Below are 24743 nucleotides of genomic sequence, written 5' to 3' on the forward strand. Positions count from 1 at the left end.
GTTGTGGAAGGGTTGTTAAGTTAGAAGTGGTGTATTATGTACAGTCCTGGCAGTGACTCAAAAGGGGGTCAGTTTGGCATGATGGCATAATTGTTAAGGTCTTCACCTCATAGACACAAGGCAGAAGGTTTGAGATCTTGGAGTTATTGGCTAGTCTTAAAATGGCCCCTCGGCAAAGTTAGCTTAGTATTCACCTATGAACCATAGAGGATCTCACAGCAGCGGGGTGATGGGGCATGACCAGGAACTCCCACTCATTAACCATGCTGTAGAGTTCTTTAGATGTACCCAATACCTGCTCTCAGCTGTCTGTGATTTTGCAGAACATTCCTGATTTTGCCTTATATTTTTGCACTGTCCCTTTTAAAATCTTTGCTTTTTTGGTAAACTGATGAGGACTGCTGTCAGTCAGTAATGTATGACATTAGAGTTCCATACTTCTTGTTCAGAAAATGCATGTTGATACAAATTCTTTATGTGAATTAGAGTAATATTTTATAATTGTCCCTGACATTGGGCCTTTGTCTGCCTATCATTTCTAATACTATCCCTGATTGTTCAGCAGGAAAGGGGTGTTGCAGTAGTCCAGCCAATACAATACCACTGTATGGATCACCTTAGCTAATTCTGAAGATATAATGAAATTCCAGATCCATGATATTCCTTAGCTAAAAATAATGATAGCTGACACCCGGTCAGTCAATGTTGGCATGTCATCAAGAGTTACACTCACTGCCATTGGTCAGGACTGAACTTTCTTCTCGCATTTTGTAACTTGTAATATCTACTGACCCCCACATCCTTCCTTTTGAGTTGTGCTCCAACGCAGTCTCCATGGAAACCCTATAAGAAAACAAGCATGAGTGAACTGGAAAGAATACAGTGGAAATATACCAAGGGTAAGTTATTACGAAAGACTAAAATATCTGAACTTGTACAGTGTCTCTTATAGATATCTAAGAGGAGATCTTATTCAGCTATATAGGGCATTTAGAGACAACTACCTCTGGGAATGTTTGGGGTTATTAGAAAGTACTAGGGAATCATCAGACAACCTATGTAGAAGATTTTATAGGAATGAGAAGTGTACTAATTGGTTCTCTGACAGAGCAGCTGATGCATGGAACAGACTACCAAATTACATTAAAGCAAGTACTAGTTTAGATATTTTTAAGAACACTTATTATGGGAACAAGTGTTTTGGAATATTGGCAATCTAGAAGGGCATTAATGGCCATACTTGAAATATTTCTATATATGTATTTGTATGTATTTGTGATGTCACGTTCTTATATTTTGCCCCAATTCCTCTTGTCTTCTACTGAGAATACACCAAGTCCCCCGAGTCTTTCTATATAGCTTCTTTTCTTCATCTCCCTCATCACCCTTGTTGCCTTCTTCTGAATCCTTACTTATTCTACTATGTTTTATGTGTTCATAGGTGTATACTAGGCTAATGACCACTGGGGCCTTTATAAGCCTAGCCATGCAGCCCATATATATCCCCAAGTGATTGTGTATTAGACTTTATTTTAGGGGAGTGTAAGGGCATGCTTTAACACCTACTTCTGACCATCAGAGACATATGTGTCATGCTAGGGGTGAATCTCCACTTTCTGATCCACTGGTCTTGGTTGCATTTTAATATACTAAGGAAGGGCTCTGCTACACATGGATGGGAAGCCTACTTCAGAGAATGGAGATTCTCTGAGATACATACCTGTCCCTCCAACATGTCCTATTTAAGTCACAAGCAAAGCTTAAATCATTAGGTCTAGTAGTTCTGGTGCTGTTCATTTTGTGGATATGCAAAAAGTCCATCAGAGCAGGATCCAAGGATGCCTTATATGCCAGACATTGACTTTCATCAGTCTTTAAGAAATGGAGTTCACAGATAGGGATTTTATATAACATTGTGTTTATGCCCTATATTCTTTTTGTGAGTAACTTTTGTGGACATTCCAACTGCTGCATGTGTTTGGTCAGATGCCTAAAAGAAGGGGCATTATATTGAATGATGTGTCTGATGAGGACTGAGTACAGTGGCAAGAAGACCTCCCTGGTCCTAGATGCCATGCCCATACTTGTAATTTGAGTGACATAGAATGATTTTCTTACCACCTTAGTCACATTAGTCGAAAGCTAGGTTAATGTCTTCATGAGTTCCCAGATCCCGGACTACTGTGTTTTGTTTTATCAATGAGGTAGTTATCCTGGGTTATTGACTTTACAAAAGGTACTATTATGTATTTCTTGCCACTAACTTTTTCAGACGATGAATCTGGCATCAGCCATTTGTCTGTGTTATACCTTTCTGTAAGATGTTAGTATTTTGGGAGATTTCTAAGATTGCTCATAGCTTGCAAACATCTGCTAATTTGGAAATCCAGAGGCCCTTGACAGTGGCATTGACTTCTGAAAAATAGATGCCAAAGAGGAGTGAACCCAGCACAGAGTCCTGGGGGACTCCATTGGTGACCACCATCTTTGTGTAGGAGGTCATTGCAGTTGTAACTTCCTGGGTCTTGTCTGTGAACAAGCTGGCTATCCAACAAGCTACACAGGGGTTTATGCCTAATTCTGTGAGTTTCTTTATAATGCCTGACTGAGGTATTGTATCAATTGCCTTAGATAGGTCAAAGTAGGCAGTATGCATTGTTATGCCCTCATCCATTGCCTTGATCTCAAAAACGTCTACCAGGTTCAGTAGATATAACATACCTTTGCAAAAATTCACCCCAGGGATCACGTCAGTCACCCTGCTGGACAGGGATCCAGGGAAGTAAATATTGTGGGAAGAAATAGCCAGGGAATTGTTATAGCTAGGCTTGTATAGGCCCTAGGGCCGATAGCCTAGTACCAACCTATGAACATATGAAAACCAAACTGGGTTGGGTCCATTGTCTGATGGTTTCCTATGTCATTGTTGATCATTTCCATGATAGTTTTTTTCATGGCTTTGGATATGAGACTAATCTGACTAATGGGTCTCTAGTTGCTGGGATCCATTGATGGTCCACTGTTGTGCAGAAAGATGACTGTTGCACTCCTCCATTTACATAGCATAAAGCCTGTGTGGAGGCTGTTTGAATAGTGACTCCAGTGGCCCTTATAGGTTATATTTAGGTCATTTAAGAAGCACCCTAGGATATTAGTAGAGCCCATTGAAGCTGTAGTCTTGGCCTTACAGAGCGCAATCTACTCCATACTGATAGTTGAAGGGGTTATTTTAGGTGGTATTTTCTGGGAGGTGTTTGGGGGTGAGAGGGAGGGTAAAGTTATAGCTGAATTTGTCAGCCAGAAGATTTGCTATTTCCTGGTTCTGCGATCATGGCTCCATTTACCAACAGTTTGTCACACTTGTGTCTTGCTTTGAGGTTTCATACAGAGCTAAAGAAGTCCTTATGAGTGTCCATGGCTTGGGACTCTACCTCAAAGTTTGCTTTGTTGGACTTAATTAGTCTTCTTAGTTGTCTATTCTGTTTTAGAGTGTCTTTATCTTTTTTGGTGTTACACTTCCTAATTTTAGCTATGATTTTTTTCTTTTGTTAAACAACCTGTTTAATTTTGGATTCTACCAGGGTGGCTTGTTTTTTGTTAGTTTTGGGCTTACTTCTGTTAGACACAGCAGCCTCTATACAGTCTTTGACATGGTTGCACAGAGCTGATGTGAATAATTCTGCATAGGCTACTGAGTTCTCTGTGTTTGGAGGGGATTGACATTTTGACAGGTTTTTACTTAATATAATTTAGCTTGTCTTGTAATCATTTCTGTTGCAGGGTTTGCTGGGATTACAGAATAGATTATTAGTTCGAAGGAGACTGCTTTATGGTTTGACCTTACCAGACAGGATGTAACATTGGAGGGAGTGTAGAGTTCTTCTATATTTGTGAGTAACATATCTGATATGTTTGTACCTCTAGTAGGCATATGAAGTAACTGGTCCAGGGTGTTTGCGTTAAGATTCCCAGTTTATTGAGGGATAATTAAAGTCTCCCATGAGTATGGTATTTGGTTGAATGGTGAGTGCTTCCAGTTGGTCAAGTATGAGCTATGGGTTTTATGGGATCTAGAGGGTGAGCTATAGCTTATTAGGATATGGAATGGGACTTTGTCTATGGTTATATGGACATGAAGGAACTACAATGCATCATCCTGTTTAACCAACCTACAGCTATGCTTGTCAATGTAGATTGAGACAACAACACCATTAGTCCCTGTTTGTGTAGTTGCTTCTCTAAATGTGTGGAAGGCACTGAAGTCTTACACTGTACTCTCTGTGGCTTTAAACCATGTTTCGGTAACTGCACAGATGTCTGCATCCTGCAAGGTGAGGAGAGCTTAGAGGGAGTGGAGCTTCCTGTTCACACTCCTGGCACTGAAAAGTAACACCTTTGACTTCCTCAGGTAGGTTTTGCTATGTTGGAAGGTTTGTCAGTTTGGCATTGCCTAAAGAAGGCACTATGGGGGAAAACAATGTTTTAGCCAATATTTGAAAGCCTGGAGGAGAGAGGTGCAGACCTTCCTTGACAAAGCAACATAGTTTGTTAACCATGTCCTCTCACACTGAGAAAAATTGTCTTTCCAAGGATGACACTAAAAACTAAGCTAATTATTAAACAAACCGAGAGCTCCATAATGTCTGTCTTCATATAGTCTAGGGAGATATGCCTCAGGTCATTTACACCTATATGGACTACAACTGAATCATAGTGCTACCTATGGTGCAATGACCTGAATACAAGTGTACCTTAGCAGATCTCAGCCGCTTATAAGCAACTGACCATTATTTTCTCCTTGTCCAGCCTAGTGAGTGGGGTATCAGTATGCCATAGAATGGAGTCCCCTATGACTAGAGTCCTGGGTAGTGTATTGGCTTGTCTTATGGACTTGGTATTTGAGGCTCCACTGAATGCGGATGTATGTACAATATTGCGTGTGGTTTCTGTTGCGTGCTTCGGGGTTTGATGAGGATAGTTTTTGCAGGTTGAATGTCTGAAAGGTCTTTGGGATTTGGTAAGATTGCAGTCAATTGCCTCAGCATAAGTAGGTCTGTGTGTGGGGTGCGTACCATGTGTTGTGGGTGCAGCATGTGTCTGTCTGACAACCAGATTGTTTGTTATGAGTGTTTGTATGCAAGAGTTTTGCCTCCAGAGACATTGTGTATATACATATCTCACATACTTTATTTGGTTCTTTAAGGATTAAATAGTTGTCAGTGAACATTTAACAATTGTTACATTGTTTCAATAGTCCCATTTCCATCAAACTGACTGCAGAGAAACTGGGAAAGTGCATATCCATGATGTCCAGTCCTTTATTGGGTGAGCTATTAGCATGCAGTGCATGACAGATTAATAGTGGGCTCACTAAGGGTGCTTTTGGGGCTAGAGACGAGAATAGACTATATAATACTAAATTCAAGGGGCAGTGCTACTTAACATGCAAAGTAGCTGGTCTGTGCTAGTCAAAGCACAAAGTAGCTGCTTGACATTCACAAAGTTACTGTTACAGTTTCAGAGGTGGTTTTAATAGGGGAAATTTCATTTTTTTCTGTGTGTTTACAGGGCACTATTAAACACTGCTGCACGATGTACGATGAGCAGTGGGTGCGCGGATGTGCCACATTTACTCAGGCACTTAAAAAACAGGAAACTAACTTCTAAGTCATTTAACCAATAGAACAACTACACTTACAGCTTTCTTATGTTCTTTCCAAATCAGATAGGCAGGGCCACCACCTACTGCCAGTAGATGGAATATCTCAGTCCCCTTGATGTAAAACACCAAAAGAGATTGCTTAAGAGTATATTGCTACCATAAAACAACTTAAACTATCTAGTCAAGTTTTAGGGACCTTTAAAATTATTTAAAGTGCAAAACCAGTAAATAAAACAGTAGCACTCAACTATTTACCTTAAGTGCAAACCAAAATAAATCTCTTATCTGCCAAGAATAGAGCAGGATTAATTCAGGACCATATTAGAATGTGGCAAGGGCACCATGCAAATGGCAGCTCTGGGCAAATGAGCAAGAGACAATTTGTACTAAGGGAGGCTCACTCAAGAGCAATACTGGTTTGCTTGGTGAGCACTCAGTATTATGGGTATATGGAAAGCAATGGGTGGGAAAAGTACTTACTTATGCAACTGACAAAAGCAATGGAGGGGGGGAGGGAGGGACTTTGGAAGTCAGATTACCATAATATGTGGAAGCCAGACACATAACCTTTAAAAACCACACCAATAAAAGGGTGGAAGGACTAAGGAAAAATTCAAATTGCAAGAAGCAGGACATCTAGAGGGATCCAATCAATCAAAGTCAGTATTAGAGCACTAGTCCAATGACTTTGAGCTACATGTCAATGACCCAGGTTATGCTAGAATTTCAGAAACTAACATTTCTAATATTCTGACCAGTCACTTCATATGTTACTCCCACTTTGACACACCTTACTGCGGAATGGTATAGTGACAACTTGAGCATCCAACCCAGATCTTGTGTCGATAGAACAAATTTTTTTTTTAATTATTTTTTCCTGGAGTGGGTAGTGATGAAATAATGAGGTTGACAAAGACATAAACTAGAGAAAGAAGTGAGGGCACCATTTAAAAATGGAATCAAACAGAAGTAAAAATATGATATGTCTTCCCAAGCTTTCCATCATAGGAAGGTACCGGAAATGTATTGTGGCAGGAAACAAGTGTGGAAGAGGGAGATCCCTTTTTAATTATAAGAACAATCGTCTGTTTACTAATGTAGACCCTTACTGACAGGGGTAGGGAGATGGTACTGTGCGTCAGCAGAAGTACTTTTTTGCTGACTGAGATACCCTCAGAGGCTTCTATTTTTTCCAAAAAAATATTGAGTAATAGTAAGTGAAAACAAAAACAGGTTGGGGGGTATTCGTAAAGACTAGCAATGCAGTCAGACAGTAAGAAACAGCACAGTGTTCAAAGCTGAATGGGGCCTAGTACGGATTAGTGATGCATAAGTGCAAAGACTGCACAATGGTGCAGGAGGTTGGACAGGACCTTGAACGAGGCGCATTCGCTCTACTGGCAGCAAGCATGCTACAAAGCAGGTCACATAACTGCAGTCATATGACTCAAAGTACACATGAGATGAAGGTCACTTATACAATTCAGCATTTCAAAAATGTGACACAGGCACGGTCTGCAGCCCACAGAAGGGCACCACAGTACAGTTGTAAGGAAGTTTGTTATCCACATGTGAACAAAAGGTGGAAATACTGCAGTCAGAAGTGAGGAAAAGAATCAAACAGAAGAGTAATATGAAGGTGAGACAGGTGGGTGGGGGAGAAGAGGGTTTTTTTTTGAATAAGTGTCCATTTGTTTTGTTTTATTTTAACTACTAAATAAAAAGGACCCGATAAAATTAAATAAACTTTAATAAATATTCAGTGTAACATAAAAACACCCAGTAAGCGCTTTCATTCTTTAAAAGAACTTCTTCAGACATGGTTGCTAAACATTCCATAGTTGCTTAAATACACTTAATTAAAATCACACAATAAGCTACAAATTACTACAGCACTCAACTTTCCTTACTTGTCTAGAGGAAAATAGTTTTTAGTACTTAATAAATAAGCACCTCTCCAGGCATGTCTAAAGGTCAGCTCCCGGTGCTTTCTCCTGTCTATCTGATGAATCTGGGCATCTTGTGACAGTGCAGCAATTGCCTCATGTACACAGACAACCCTCTCCTCCTACCACCTAACACTATGACCTGTGAGAGATGCACTTATATAGCCAAACTGGAAGTAAAGCTCTTTTCACCGAAGACTGGACTAGACAGTCAAGAGGAGAAGGTAAACACTTGCACCGCACCACACTCATCACATAGTCCCTCAAAACCTACACCACCAAAACACACACATAGAAGCACAAAACACACACCTACATTTGCGGAGGCTCTCAGTAAAAATCTGCCCAAACAACCGAGACCTCCAAAGCAGAAATGCAAGCAACCTCCACCCCCAACACAACCCAAATGACACATAGCCCACATACTCAGTGTGCCACTCAACTACAGCCCATAAGGCATAACGTACCCAACACTCTAGTCATAGGTGACTCTATAGTCAGGCACACTGATGTTTCACTCACCAGGCTAAACAAGGAGAAAGTTACTATCAGCTGCCTGTCGGGTGCCAGTATCCGCCACATAATGCACACACTTAGGTCACTCCACAACAAGTACAAATATGACTCTGTCATTATCCATGTAGGTGTGAATGACCTGAGATGTACCTCCCTGGACTACATAAAAAGAGACATGGAGGAGCTCTCTGATTTTGTAGCCAAGGCAGGTATGACCCTCGCCCTGAGTAGCATCCTGCCATCACCCAGAATGATACCACAGTACAAGGACAACATGATTGACTTCAACAATTGGCTAAGTTTCTGGTGTCATTCTAAGGGAATCCAGTATCTGTCTACTTGGGATGACATGATTGACAGACCATGCTGCTTTGCCAGAGAAGGCCTGCACCTGTCGCCCTTGGAATTCCGGATACTGGCAAAGGCTCTTGTCACCCCTATATTGCCTTTTTTAGGCAAGGTTCAAATGACAAATTTACCACCGTAACATATACAAGCAAGCAATACCTGAGGGTAACGCTACTCAATTCTAGAAGTCTAAACCTCAAAATGCACTCACTCGAGGCACTCCTTAAAATGGAGAACATCGACATCTGTATAGTGACAGAGACCTGGTTCAGAGCTCCAGGGAGCACCCCTGTATTACCAGGCTATAATTCATACCACACCTTTTGGCCACCAAACCCAGACCGAAACATTAAAGGTGGAGGTGTGTCCATATTCATTAAGGATATCCACACCTCCAAACTAGTTGCTCAGCATAATGCATCCGAGATTATCCAAGTGCAACTAGCTCTGGGCAAACCCGCAATCCAGATTGTTTTTGCTCAATGTTTTCTGGAATTCATCAATTCTAACGCCTTGGATCAACTTATCCACACCCACACCAGGGGCAGCAATATCCTAGACCTAGTCATCACCAACATGGGCAACCGGTGTTCCACACCAGAGGTCAGCTCCTCGCTGGTCAGATCTGACCACAAGCTAATCACCCTAGACATCCACATCCTGCTCCCACCCCCATTAGGAAAACAACCATAAAAAATTTCTCCAAAGCCAACTTCACGCTTCTTAAGACAGAAGTGGCAAACTTCACGACACCCATGCAGATGGACAATGGAGGTATGACTGCTGAATCCTACACAAATGCACTTTATAAGCACTTACATGAGTGCATGGATCGTGCTATCCCGAACAGACCCAAGATGCTATCCTCCAAAAAAAGGAAGCCAATGTGTGGTCTTCTGCCATAAACAAACTCTACAACAGAAGAAAGAAACTGTTGCAAAAAGGAGTAAAATCCCATGATTGGAGGAACTCCCTGGTCAGCCTCAGTAAGAAGCTGAGATCCCTCATAAAATCCTCCAAAGCTAGTTATGAAAACAAAATTGCCACTGATTCTAAAGACAACCACAAAGCATTCTACAGCTATGTCAAGAATCTCAATGGCAACACTCAGATCTGCTCTGAGTTACAGCACAACACTAAATATACAGAACCAACTGATATTGCCAACATCCTGGCAGACAGGTTCAGTGCTAACTTTACCCCCCTCTCACCCCCTAAAGGGTCCATCTTTATACTGGAAGAATGCAAAGTTGCTGTAATCACGGCTGCACAGGTAAAAACCTCACTCTCCAAAGCCAAGAACACAGCATCTATGGGACCTGACAACATCCCAGGCTGCCTTCTACATGAACTACAGAATGAACTGGCACCCCATCTAAGTACCATGTTCAATCACAGCCTCACCTCAGGCTTTGTGCCCATTGAATGGCACACTGCGATGGTTATCCCACTCCACAAAGGGGGGGGCACAACAGACCCTGGGAACTACCACCCTATTAGCCTGATGAACCTGGTCTGCAAGGCCATGGAACATATCATCAAGGAACTCATAAACAAAGACATTGGAGATCTCCAAACTCTGGACCCCACATAGTTTGGGTTTGTAAAAGGCAGATCATGTCTCCTAAACCTGATAGACTTCTTTGAAGAAGTCACCAAAGCCATAGATGAGGGTAAGGTGGCTCACACAGCCTATCTAGATCTCGCCAAGACATTCAACACCATCCCCCACTCTGGAATTATAGATAAACTCACTAAACTAGGTAAAAATCCCTATGTCACAAGATGGGTTGCCAACTGGCTTACTGACAGAACCCACACTGTGAAAGTAGCAGACTCCAAATCAGAATTCAGACCAGTGACAAGTGGAGTACCACAGGGTGCAGTCCTGGGTCCTCTCCTGTTTGGTATCTACTTCTCTGAAGTATAGGCTAACACAGAAGGTCTTTGCTTAACTAAATTCATAGATGACTTGAGACTAGGAGCCATAATCGAAACTCCTAATGATGTGGACATCCTACAAAAGGGCCTCACTGAGACAGATGCCTAGTATTAAAGCCATGGTCTCAAGCTCAATGCCAAAAAGTGCATTGTCATCCCCTTTGGTAAATTCTCTGTACCCATGAACTAACACATAGGCAGTAGTCTACTTAACACCGAAAGTGTGATAAGAGACCTTGGGACATAGGTGGACAGTAGTCTCTCCTTTGATAATCACATCGCCACAGTGGTTAGGAAATCCTTCTACATGGCACACCTCATCACAAAAGGTTTCTCATCCAGAAAAAAAGAGGTCATTGTTCCCCTCTACTCATCACTCATTAGACCCATTATAGAGTACAACACCCCTTTTGGTATGTACCTCACAGGACATCTACAACAACTGGGAAGGCCGCAGAAATACCTCACAAAGAGGATTACTGGCCTCAAACAGATGCCCTACGAAGACCGACTCAAAAAACTCCAGCTTTATTTCATCGCATATCGCCTACTCAGAGGTGATCTCTGCCTAACAAACAAAGCTATGTCAAACCCAGAGCTGTTGGACATGCTCCACTTAAAGAAATCACAGTCCCTCCGAGCTACACGCTCTAGGGACCTAAAGCTTGTCACCACAATAAACAGAACATGCTGGAGGGATAGATTCCTGTCCCAGAGACTTCCCACACTTTGGGACATACTACCTATCTATGTCAAACAGAGCTCCTCATTAGCACTCTTCAAGAAAAATCTTGATAGTTGGATGGGTAATAAGAAATTCACCCCGGGGATCACTTCTGTGGTTCTGCTTGACAGGGGCACAGGAAAATAATTTTCTTGGGTGGTGAAAGCCAGGGTATCTTTTTGGCTAGGCTTGTATAGGCCCTAGGGCCAAATAGCCTAGTACCTACCTACGAACCTATGAACCTATCCACTGCATTAACCCTTTCCTCTTCAACACGACTTTATAATTTTCCCTGTCGTTCATTCCTGGATCCATACAAACATTTAATCTAATCTGCCAACGATACTCTTTCTAATCTAAATCATCTTCTCCATCCCATTTAAAATTAAAATCATACACTTGATCAATAACTGAAAATTTAAAGTTAACATTATTCATATTGTCCCGATGCTTCTTCTATACATGTTTTGCTACTGCATTACTCATTTTCATTTTTTCAACTGCTTGGAGATGTTCATAAATTTTCATATGCTGACAGTTCTACCTATATAAAAGCTGGGGTAAAGCCCACATAACACAATATAAACTACATGCTTTAATTTATAGTTATATCTATTCTGTAATTTAATTTCATAATTTCTGTATGTCAAAAATATTTTTTTACTAACCAATATATTTACAATAATTACAGTTCATACATTTAAACATTCCTTTATTCACATCTACATTTTTCTTCATCAAATTATTCTTATAAAAATGCTCCTTCAGATTTTTGACCCGCTTAGACACAAATACAGGCTCTTCTCCTATTAATTCCCTAGTTTCCTGAAAATTCAAGAGAAATTTCCAGTTGTTTTTTACAATTTGTTTTATAATTTTTTCATCTACTGAATTCTTTAACAAGTATGCTAGTGAAAAACTCTTCTTTTGTTTCTGTTCAATAGAGCTTATATGAGCCTGACCCCTGTCTTTTAAAACTTCCCTTAAACAACTGTCCATCATCTCCTTCGGGTACCCCTTGCATAAAAATTCTTTAAATTGTCACACTTTACGTTGAAAAAATGGGAGGGGAGAAGAGGGTTTCTTTTCTGAACAAGTGTCCATTTGTTTTTTGTTTTTTTTCTTAAGAAGGAAAGATGGGGATGGTAGTGAAGGTCAAATGAAGGTAGATGGTGCACACAAACACATAAACAGGCAAATACCAAGAGGGGAGGTGATGACACAAAAGGGTGGAGCAGCAAGGGGTTGATGCAAACAGACAAAGGGTGGACATTTGGAAGATTGAAAGATGAACAGGGATGAGGATAGAAACATACGGCAGGTGAAAATAGTAATGAGAAGAGAGAGTGGTACGGCTGACCTCCCAGTCTAGCCCAGAGGCAAACCCAGTCTGAAGTCAGACACCTGTGTTGCTGACTTCAAGGGCAGACACAGCTCTAGATAGACAAGGCCAGTCAGATGTACAACCTTATAAGCCAAGCAAGGAGATGCTTCAGGGTTCGAATCAGGGCATCCATCTTGCCTCACCCCAGCTAACCCCCCCTGTGGAAGTGGTTGCAGAGACCATTACAGGGTGACCTTTAGATCCTGGGGAGAGGCAGGCCAAGAGACTATTAAGAGGTCTGTAGTGAGTGCAGCAGCAGCTGCAAGGTCGGGTGGTTACTGCCTCACCTCTGCCCACAACATGGCTGATCCTGTTGAAAATGAAAGCAAACTGTGAGAAGAAAAAACAGAAGAATGGGAAGTACAATTGAATGCTATATCACACAACCACCAGCAATAATCTAATATTCTGAGAGTGTGATCAGTCTCCACTGGAAGGTGAATCAATTAATCTCAGCCTTTTGCAGTTCTGCAAAACAGAAACATAATAGAAAAACATCAGCATATCACTGACAAATGAAGTGAAAAGCAAGTTCATCTACAAGGCCTATATACCAGTTTAAATGCAACTCAGACCAACTTACAAAAAGCAGTTGCCTCTGCTTCCCTAGCCTCATCTTTCCATTGGTGGTGAAGCCTATCAGGTGTTTCATGTGTCTGTGTTCAGATTGGTGCAAGTAGTAGTGCACTTCTCACTGCAGCACACACTCACACTGCTCTCACTAGTGTGTACTAAACACTAAGAACACTGAGCCATGATGGGCCACTACTGTGGTGTCTCTACAACTTAGCATGATTCTTTAGGCTATAGCATGTCAGTCCATGTGCATGGACACTCAGTAGGATGGACCTATTGACATGTACAGACACAAGCTCTGCAAAATAGAGTAACGCTGATAATGCATTGCACTATGGGTGAGATTCAGAAACATTCTCTCTGTATCCTGTGAAATGCATAACAGTAGAGGGCCTGTGTTAACATGATAAAAGGCATGTTCTCCATTGTGACATGGACTTGATTATGAGAAGCAACTGTAATACCAACTTTGGGGTTGGTGTGGGAAGGAACAGACTATGCTGAACTGGACTGGCTAGCAGAGACATGGAAGGGAGGGAGGGGTTCAGAGCAAATTAATGATGCAACAAATACAAATTAAAAAAAAAAAAGACCTACATTCACCCATACCAACTTGCAGTTTTCTAGTTCACAACCCCTAAAGAATCAGGACCAGAATTGTGTGCTGTCATGAAAGAAATAATAAAAATAAAATATAAACTTTTGATCTAAAAAATCATCTATAAACAAAATCATCTTCAAGTTTTTTAGCATAACAAATTGGCATATACATGGGCTGAAAACCGCCCCTGTAGTTGCTGAAAAATGTCTCCATTAAACATAAAAATATATTTTTCAAGCAAAACATAACTAAATCTATCAAAAATGAGACATGGGAGAGTCCCCAGAAAATGGAAGAAGGCCTGAATCCCTATTTCATGCTTAATGTTAGTATAAAGACTATTGACATCCAGGTAGAGCCAAAACATATTCATATCCCAAACTTTTCCATTTATTTTGTTCAAGAAATCCTGGCTATCCCTAATATAAGAAGCTGCACTTATTATATATTTCTTAAGATGTTCATGTAGCAGCACACATATTAGGGACATAAAAAATAAAAAACTAGAGAGTCCCCTTGGGAGCCATTTCATGACAGCACACAATTCTGATCTTGATTCCCTTAGGGGTTGTGTCCTGGAAAAACTGCAAGTTGGTATAGGTGAATGTGTGTCTTTAAAAAATAAACTTTTTAAAAAAGAAACCCTCTTGATTTTAAAGTATGGTACTTTGGAGCCTCAGGAACTCAACAAGGAATGTAATTGGAAGCATGGGATTTAAACTGTATGCTTAATTGATTGATTGTCTTGTGCAATATACTGTATTTAAGTAAAGAGTGTTTTGTAGTGTTTTTATTCTTGGAAGGCTGCGCAAGCCGAGGCGCTAAGTGCTTTCATTAAATGTTCTTACTTCTTGGATCAGTGGTCTTGGTGGTGTTTTATTAACAAATTAATGATACAGGCTGCAGAGGTACACAAGAGTGGATAGTTGCTGTGGTCCAGTGGGCCACACATACAGTATATAACTCACTGCCTATTTGGCCAACAGTCTGCATCTTATATCCTCTGCTGTGTGTACAGTCCCAGTGCATGGGACTCTGTTCTGGCCAGACCTGTACAGCTACAACATTGCCATTGGCCACTAACAGGGGACTGGGGAGGTGTCTGTAAATATGTTTTGATCTCAGTTATATGAACATGTGTACACATACTGAGATGGGAGCAAAGAAGTGCCCACAGTGAGAGAAGGTAGTTATACATGCCTCATGCATCCATGGCAGGTGGATGCTGGATAAGATCAAGTGTGATACAACCTTCTAGGATCAAGTGCGGCAGGGACTGGTCTGAGATGTCACTGCTGAGGGTGGCCATAATTGGACAGCAGAGTAAGTTCAGTGTAGGGTGACTGATGTGATTCTATATGCATGGAACAAGGTTCCTGCCTTTGTCAGGGAATTGATGACCACAAGGGGGAAGACAACCTACATACAGCACCCTCTCAGAGATGGAGTTACTCCTGTCTGAGGACAGGGACTGCACACTTATACCAGGAAGAGATCTGGATATGGGGGCTGGACTGGTGATGACACCAGGGGTGTCTGTTGAGGATACACTTGATTGGTATGTCGATCAGCTAGTACCATTGCACTGTGGGTCACCAGTCACTACTGTACCAGTTGTAAATGTCAACATATGTGCCCTCATGGCACATCAGGGATACAACAGCCATGACCTGCATTGGACAGTACATGTCCTTTGACTTTGTACACACTTGGCATATATCAGTTTGTGTGCCACACGGTGTGGGATTGTCATCCATGTTTTACCACAGCCACAAGTTTCTCTCTCTCTTTTTTTTTCACAAGTGCCACTGGTGGGGGGGGGGTCAAGCTCAAGATGAGGGTACATGCCTGATGTCAGTTCATCACTGCTGCCTGACAATGCTAGCCTGTCCACAGCACAGTCAAACAGCACAATGCCACCATCATCAGCAATTGTAATAGTGGAGGGCACACCAACACCCACATCTGCAGATATGCCTCTGGTGGTGGAAATTGATGTCTGCCCTGCATCCCTTATGTTTATTGATGCCCAGCTTGGTCATGGAAACCTTTCACAGGGTGTCCAGTCCTCACCTGCCTTCATGCTGTCAAGTAGTTCTCTTATTTTCCAGTGAGCACACAACAGATAGAAGAGGCATGACAGTGGGAGTCACTGATATGACTTCATACATTCCCAGAATTGTCACCCTGGGCATCAGTCAAGAGGATGTGCAGGTCAGCGATCCAGATACAGTTAGGTGCCAAGCTTGATAAGCCAGAGATAATGTGTGTAATGCAAGGCATGCATGAGGACAGATGTGAAGGCTTGCAGCACCTATACATTGACATGACATATAGAGACCGGAAGCAGACATGCTTGCTGAGGGCAGTGGAGGGTCACTTCATATTAATTGCAACCATCTTGAGGAGTGGGGTCACTGCCCACTGCGGCCACACCAGAGGCTTCCTGCCTGGTGTGCAGTCACAGGTTATGCCTTCACAGTTGTCCCATATCTCTTCACAGCTTGTGTTGCCCCCTGTTTTTTTTCCATGGATGCTTCCACCTCTAGGAAAAAATATGCCCATTAATTTTGACAGACTGTCCTCTGGCAAGCCAAGAAAAAACGTCAGCCACTGTAAAGTAAAACCAACAAAAAGAAGAACACTGGAACCAGGCACTACTCCAGAAGAACATAAGGAAGACAACCAGTATTTTAGTGTAATAACTTTATTCACCACTATTCTTCCGTAGACTTCTTCAGAAAATCTTTTAAAACAAAGAACCCAATCCTTTTTAATAGTTGTATAACCAATAAAAAAACACTATCAATTAAGACTTAATACAGTTTTAATCCTTAAATGACTAGTCTCCTGTTTAATAAAGACACTTAATGTTTATACTTTCACTTAAACCTGATGGACAATGTGCAGATAAACAAATCTGCCAATCATCCTCTTTTGTTTCTATCTGATTCTTAAAATCACCACCTGTCAAATTATTATATATAATATGTAAAATAGTGAATACAAATTTCTTAAAACCCACACACTTCAATGGATTATTTACACCTGCATTTTTCATAGCATATAAATGCTCTCTTATTCGAATATTCAAGCTTCTGGTAGTCATACCTACATAAAATGCAGGATAAACAGTACACAAAGCAATGTATGCTACACCTGAAGTTTTAGAATTAAGTCTGCCAGGAACTTTGCTGGTCTTGTTTAAATGCTCTAATGAAATGTGTGGACCCTCATGAATAAATCTGTACATAGTACAGTTATAACACTTGTACATACCATCCACCTTATCAGTATATAAAGGATATTCTTTAGTATCTGCATGTTCTAAAAGTTGTTTGATGTTACCCTTTTTCTTTAAAACAAACTTTGGTTCTCTTCCTAAGATTTTTGCCAAATCTTCATGGCTTATACTGAAAAAAATAGACCTGTTGTTTTAGGTGTGGTATTATGCATAAATGGCTGCTTTACCTATCTTTCTCTTTTAATGAGGCAGCATTTAAACACCTTATGTTCATTTTTCAAAGATGAGCAAGAAACCACCTCTGCTGTTCTGCGTAGTATTTCTTACAACAACAGAACATATATATGCTCCTCATTACATACACGTAGAAACCAGCTGTATCACTTGGTCTAGTTTAGCATAAACATGCATTTTGATGAACATAAATTTATTACTGATATTTAAATCCTTAATATATGGAAACTTTATATTTATAGATGATGAAATAATGACAGTATTTTCATTTTATTTTAAATTCTATAAAAAATGTTTTGAAAAAAAAAGAAACTGTGTGCATCTTTGCTTTTTACCAACTGCAGACCAATAAAAATAACCTATGCAACCACAACAGCATATTTAGTCACAGAGCATTTCCAAATCTCGGCAAAATGTTCTGAAATGAGACATATCTGGCTTTGTAGCACTTGCTGTCTAAAACTGGCGAAAATACTATGAGGCAGCTGGGTGCAAGATAACAGATCACATTTCTGCATCCTTTCGTTGCTCTGTTATTGAGTCACCATCCTGAGAAAACATCACAGTCTTCCAGACCACCCTATTTCTGAGCTCCAATGATATCTTGGTTTCCATAGCAACAGAATTTCCCATAACGAGCTGCATCATCTTATGGTTGCCTCAGCTTCATGCAGCAGGTCAGATGAGACCCCTCCTAGAAACAGATCCCTTGATGTACCACAAGCCTTTGAGAAAATGATGTGAATAAGGAAATGGTACGTGAATACTTTATCTCTTTTATTTGCTGAGGTTTTATTTATTTTTTTCTTATACCTCACAGCTTAACGCCTAGGATACTTGCTTTTGTTACTTGCAGTTTTAAAAGGATTTTGTGAGGGTGGCGCTGGCATATGTTAATACACTGTGCAGAGAATGAGGCAAAAACAAAGGCCTCTGTAGTTTACATGCCAGCAACAGCTTTACAGTTATATCACTTTGCAGTGACATTTCTTCTTTTTACCCTAATGAGCATGAATTTATGAAGTCACTGTCTTAGAAACTGCTCTGACACTGTGGTTGCACATAATTATGAAGCTCGTGTTCTGGGGAGGAGAGCAGAGAGCTGCAGTGTCCGGATACTAAGCTTGGAAATTAGTATTTTATCTGACTGCTGTCACTGCCTATTATGTTTTTCTCTGAGAGAAAGGAGTGAGTTTTATTTTCATAACAGCTTATGAGTTATAAACTAAAGAGGTTATTTTGTACAAATGATCAGAAATCAATGTTGTTTTAACACGGTGTTGCAGTTTGTACTGCTCTGATTGTGACCCTGCTTACTGTAGTAAATCACTCTTAGATTATTGTTTTAACAGGCTGTATGGAATGTTGTCTTGCTACCTGAAAATAAAATAGATTATCTTACTGCAAGACCAAACATGGGAACAGAAATAAAATGTTATAGATGTACAGATAATCTGTAAAGTATACATTCCCTTGATATTTTGAGCACTCAGACTTCAGAAACATACTGTTTTGATGTGAAAGGCTGAACTTCTGAACAGTTAACTGGCTACAATAAATTACAGTTCGACATTTTTTCTGGGTTGTATTTACTGAGAAATAGCTAGACTCTTTTGGACTATGTAACCAGGCACCTACATTTGTTTGCTAACTATACATATCTTTGTGGAATTAATCACGTTAAAAAATAAGCTTTCCTGGACATCTGCTGTGCTGCATTTATCTTGTCTAAGCTTAACTGCTTTAAATGTTTCATAGTATTGCGTTTTATTTTCACCACCTATCATTGCTATTGCAAAGCTCATGGATACACAGGGAGTGGCCTTCAGACATCTGAAGTCACTGAAAACAAATGACAGGTGGATGACTTTAGGAGCTGTTTACTGGTGTGTCTGTGTGTGACTGTTTTGTGGATCAGCTGTACAGAATATGTTGGACAGGTTTACTGACTCGGTACTGCTTGAATAAAGAGCTTTTGGACTTTAATTAGCTTTAGTCTCAATATGTATCACAACTCTTGAATGTCTTGAATTTCCTGCAGCTACATAAACATACGACATAGGGAATAAAATAAAATTAACAATGCAAGTGCCTGGACTTCATACTGTGCTGTGGCTATTTCAAAGAAAAGGCCTTTTCTGTCGTTTCTGTTAATGACAATTTAAAAGCAGCTGTCCCATGGGAAGGTAGGGACTGAATCTTGCTGGTTCATGTGGTGTTTGGTGGAAAGAATGTGATGTCTGGCTGATAGCCTTCTGTTACCTGGGTGTGTACATTTTATGTGATGATGGGCTCCTCCCAAGGGAACCTCTTGAATTGATCATGCTTGTATTGACTGGGCAGTTTAATTTTCCGGTTAAAAAATGAATCTTCCTCATACTTGGTAGCATTAGAGTTTATTTTGTTGTTATTTATTTTAAAAAATTGAATCATCCACACATGAGCATTATGTTTTATTTTGTTTTTATTATTTATTTATTGGTACAGTGACTATAACTGTGTTTGATTTGCTATGCTACATTTATCTATGTAGCTCTCTTTTACTGTCACTTGCAGGTAGTTTCCCCATGATGCATATATCTACATGGGCTGTAGCCTCAAGCTGTTTTTTGGGCTCACGCCACTATCTTTGGTAACAAGCATAATAAATAAACAATAAATAAATAAGTTATACTCGGACAATGTAATTTATTATTTTTTTGAAAGGGATCTTTCTTGCAGATATTCTCGTAGGTGAAGTTACTATTTTTTAATAATTTTACTGTCCCCCCGCCCCCACAGCCTTCAGGTTTCCATCTCCTATTGACCCATGTGCTCCCCTGACTCCGATATCCAAGCAGACATGGTGAGAGGGAAGTGATATTCCAGCATTATGTCATTTATCCAGCAGAGGTTAGGACATTTTTTTTATATACTATTGGAAGAACAGGATAATACAATGCTCTGTGCTCTGAGCCAGAGGGAATACTGGCTCCCACACACTCAGGATGCTCTGATGGAATGTTATATCCTTGTTAGTGGATTTTACTTACCAGATCTCCCTGTTGAAAGAACTGCATTTCTGAGCCTTCGCCCAAATAATACTCCTGTGGCAGGATTTTGCAACCTCCCTTTCCCAGGATGGCTTGTCTGGTGTTGCTGTCTTATTTCCATCACTTCACAGCTAGCTCTGTCCAACATATTGGTTAGTAGCAACCTTTGTGACAGCACTCTTACAGAGGAATTCATGTTTTGAACTACTTGTTTGTTGTTATGAGCAACAATCACGTAATTGAGACTTCTGGCCTTAGTGTGAACAAATAAAATTTGATTTTAAATACTTTAAATGTCTCTGAGAGTTTCCAGATGAGGAATGAATAAAAATTGTATATGCTTTAAAGGTTTTTAAGAGTTTCCAAAGAAAGAATGAATAACATTGTACTTGTCTATACTGTTAATGCCAGAGTTTCCCCCTTTTCATTCAGGGGTATCCCTTACTACTGGGTAAAGTATTCACAGCCCATCACCAAAGCAGTTCACGTTGACAAATTGGCAGCTTGTGCATGTTTGGAGTAGATATGGAATATGCTGACTGTAGGATTTTAGATATCAGTGAATCTAATTTTTGTATTTTGAACATAGTAAAAAATATGTTCCATTCATATCTCTGACTATGCCATAGTAATCCCGTCCCACCTGCATGTCACAGAAATGAACTTCAGCCTTCCTTCAAGATCAGAAATGACATGAGGTCCTGTACAGAGGACTTTGCTCAATATGTTAGTAAGAAATACATTAATGTCAAAGGCAGTAAAGCCAGAAATCATATGATTTTACCTTTTTTCAGTGACAGTGCCAGTGCCTTCCTGGGGTAGACTGTTAGTTACTATGGTCTAGGTGAAAACCCTCATACCAAGTTATATCTCTCCTCTAACTGGAGTCATAACATCATGCAACTCGAGTCTCCCTCATGTCCTTCCCTCATGGCAGTCACTGCAGATTCCCCCCTCTACATTTCCTCCTCCTGCTACCTCCCTTCTCCTCCACTGATTTCTGCTTATCTGTTCCTTTTCCTGTTTTATACCCTGTACATTTATTTATTTGAATTTAAGTGGGGTAGAGCACTGATCATAACTGACCAATGTCAGTCTCAGCCCAGGGGTACATTAAAGAAACATTCAAGAATAGAAAAATACAAATACAAAACACAGTATGTAAACAAACAGATGGCAAACTGTAAATTATATGCATGGCAAAGAGCCTTGAAGAAATGGGGCATTTCAAAAGAAGAGTAGAACAGTAGAGTATGTGTAAATCAGCTTAATGGAGAGGTCAGATTATTTGGCCAGATGGACAACATTTGCTTAAAGTCATTGTTTTAAATTTTTTTTTGCATATTCCTAAATGCTCTTTTTAATGGCCCATCCTTCTTCATTTAGTACAGCACTTTATTTATCCTGTAAATATGTATAATGTGTACATGCAGATAGTCACCTTCATCTTCTGTTTTATACCTTTTGCTTATTTACTGTTGGTCTAGGTATTACAGGTGTTACTACCCCAGTGATTTTGTTTAACAGGTGTTAGAATTGCTTTAAATATTCTAGCTATTTTAAGTACCTTTTATGAATGTTCTGGATGATAATTATTTTTGATTGACTCAGAATGTCTGTATTATTACTCAATCATACTTTAATGTGCATTTACTATCCTTGAAAGTGTACATAATAGATTCTTTAGAACTGTTTTGCAGTGTTTTAACCTTATTTGCTGCTGTAGTCACTTACCTATAGAGATTGTTCACTCAGTGCTAACTTAAAACAGGTTCTTCTCACATGGACTTATCTGGTTGCCAAATACAAATAAGTAATAAATTAAATCTATGCAACTGACTGCATATTTTTGTGTTTAGTGACCGCCAGTAACTTAGTCTACTCTCTGCAACTACCAGTTATCCCTTTGTCGATTATATTTTAAACCATTTCATTTTCTGGTTTGGTTCCCTCTTTTTGGAGTTTGCATGTCTACCGTATATAGGTTCATAGGTAAGTACTAGGCTATCTGCCCAAGGGCATTTATAAGCCTAGCCAAAGTGTGTTGGCTTTTGCCACCCCCTTAGATTAGTTCCCTGTGCCTCTGACCAGCAGAGCCATTAGTTCCCTGCACCTCTGTCCAGCAGCGCCACTGCAGTGATCCCCGGGGTAAATTTTCTGTTTTCCATCCACCCGTCAAGGTTTCTCTTGAAGAGTACTAGTGAGGGGCTCTGCCTGATGTATATTGGAGTCTTGTTCCAAAGCATGGGGAGTCACTGAGTCAGGAATCTATCCCTCCAGCACATTCTATTTATTGTTGTGGTAAGGTTTATATCCCTAGAGCATGTGGTTCTCAGGGATTTGTTTTTTTTTTAGGTAGAGCATATACATCAATTCTGGGTTGGACATGGCCTTGTATGTCAAGCAGAGATCACCTCTGAGTAAGCGGTATGCAACCGAGTATAGCTGGATTTTCTTTAGTCGGGCTGCATAGGTCATCTGTTTGAGGCCAGTAATCCTCTTGGTGAGGTACTTTTGTGGTCTTTCCAGCTGTTGCAGGTGTCTTGTAAGGTACATCCCAAATGGGGCATTGTATTCTATAATATGTCTAATAAGTGATGAATAGAGAGGCACAATTACCTCCTTTGTTCTGGATGCGAACCCTTTTGAGATTAGGTGGGCCCTGTAGAAGGATTTTCTAACCACCTTGGCAATATGATTATCAAAGGAGAGATTGCTATCTACTTGGGTCCCCAGATCCCTTATTACTTTTTCTGTATTTAGGGGACTACCACCCATGTGGTAGTTCACGGGTACTTTTTTTTCCCAAAGGGGATGACCATGCACTTTTTGGCATTCACCTTGAGGCCATGATTTTGACACCAGGTATCCGTCTCAGTCAGATCATTCTGAAGGTGACTGTATCAGCCGGAGAATCAGTTATGGCCCCTAGTTTGCAGTCATCTGTGAACTTGGTCAGCCAAATTCCTCCTGTGCTTGCCTGTACCTCTGCAAAGTATATACTGAACAGGATGGGTCCTAGGACTGAGCCCTGGGGGGGCACCACTTGTAACCGGTTTAGAGTCGGACCTACAGTTTGCAACTCTCACCGTGTGGGTTCTGTCCGTGAGCCAATTTGCAACCCATCTCATGATGTAGGGGTTAATGTTCAGGTTGGTGAGTTTGTCTATAATACCAGAATGGGGAATGGTGTCGAAAGCCTTTGCGAGGTCTAGGTAGGCTGTGTGGACCACCTTGCCCTCATCTAATGCCTTGGTAACTGTCTCAAAGAAGTCCATCAGGTTTAGGAGGCATGATCTGCCCTTAAAGCCAAATTGGGTGGGGTCCAAAGTTTGGAGGTTCCCAATGTCTCTGTTAATGAGTTCCATGATGATGCGCTCCATAGCCTTGCAGACCAGGCTAGTCAGGCTTATAGGGTGATAGTTCTTGGGGTCCGTTGTGGTGCCACCTTTGTGGAGTGGGATAACTGTTGCTGTGTGCCACTCTGTGGGTACATAGCCTGTAGAGAGGCTGAGTTTGAACAGTGTGTTTAGGTGAGAGGTTAGTTCATTTTGGAGCTCTTGTAAGACACAGCCTGGGACACCCTCCGGTCCCATTGAGGCGGTGTTTTTGGCTTTGGATAGGGCTGTTTTAATCTGTGTGTCAGTTATTGCCAGGGCCTTACATTCTTCTGGTATGGTTATGGGCCCTTTAGGGGGTGAGAGGGGTGTGAAGTTTGCACTGAACCTGTCTGCCAAAATGTTGGCAATATCAGTCAGCTCAGTGTATTTTGTGCCATTCTGCACCAACTCAGAGCAGATCTGACAGTTTCCACTTAGGTTTTTGACATAGCTAAAGAACGCTTTGTGGTTATCTTTGGAGTCCTTGGCAATTTTTCTTTCGAAGCTAGCCTTGGATGATTTAATGAGGGATTGTAGTTTCTTGCTGATACTGATCAGGGATGTCTTTCCTTCTAGGGATTTTGCTCTTATCTGTACTAGTTTCCTCCTTCTATTGTAGAGCCTGTTTATAGCAGGGGTCCACCAGACTGGTTTCCTTTTCTTGGAGGAGTGAGTCTTGGTTTTACTTGGGATAGCATGACCCATGCATTCCTACAGAGTATCATAGAGTGCCTTTGTATAGGTTTCAGCAGCTTGGACAGCATTGTCCATTGATGTGGGGGCTGTGAACCTTTCCACCTTGGTCTTAAGCAACGTGAAGTTTGCTTTTGAAAAGTTTTTCATGGTGGTTTGCTTGATTAGGGTTAGGGGCAGAATGTGAATATCCAGAGTGATTAGTCTATGGTCTGATCTAACCAGCGAGGGGTTGACATCAGGTGTGGAACACCGGTCGCCCATGTTGGTGATGACCAGGTCCAGTATGTTGTTCCCTCTGGTGGGGGTGTTGACCAGTTGATCCAGGGCGTTCGAGTTTATAAATTCTAGGAAGCATTGGGCAATGGAGTTAGTACTTGAGTAGTTCTCCCAGTTAATGTCTGGGTAGTTGAAATCACCCAGTATTAGGATGTTTGGTAGGATCTTCATATTTCGCAGTAT

General features: G+C 40.8%; 1 protein-coding gene across 4 annotated transcripts in view; it reads left to right on the forward strand.

Annotated features, from left to right (window-relative positions):
• The first annotated feature begins 17848 nt into the window (after window positions 1–17848).
• Window positions 17849–24743, forward strand: part of AKAP6 (A-kinase anchoring protein 6) — a 2898826-nt gene continuing 2891931 nt past the window's right edge. For all 4 annotated transcript variants that reach the window (XM_044073884.1, XM_044073885.1, XM_044073886.1 and 1 more), the window contains exon 1: window positions 17849–17931. The gene's annotated coding sequence lies outside the window, so the exon portion shown is untranslated. The remainder of the gene's footprint in view (window positions 17932–24743) is intronic.

Source organism: Protopterus annectens, chromosome 6.part0 (assembly GCF_019279795.1).
Source record: "Protopterus annectens isolate FY-2018-M chromosome 6.part0, PAN1.0, whole genome shotgun sequence".
In the NCBI taxonomy this organism is placed as follows: Eukaryota; Metazoa; Chordata; order Ceratodontiformes; family Protopteridae; genus Protopterus; species Protopterus annectens.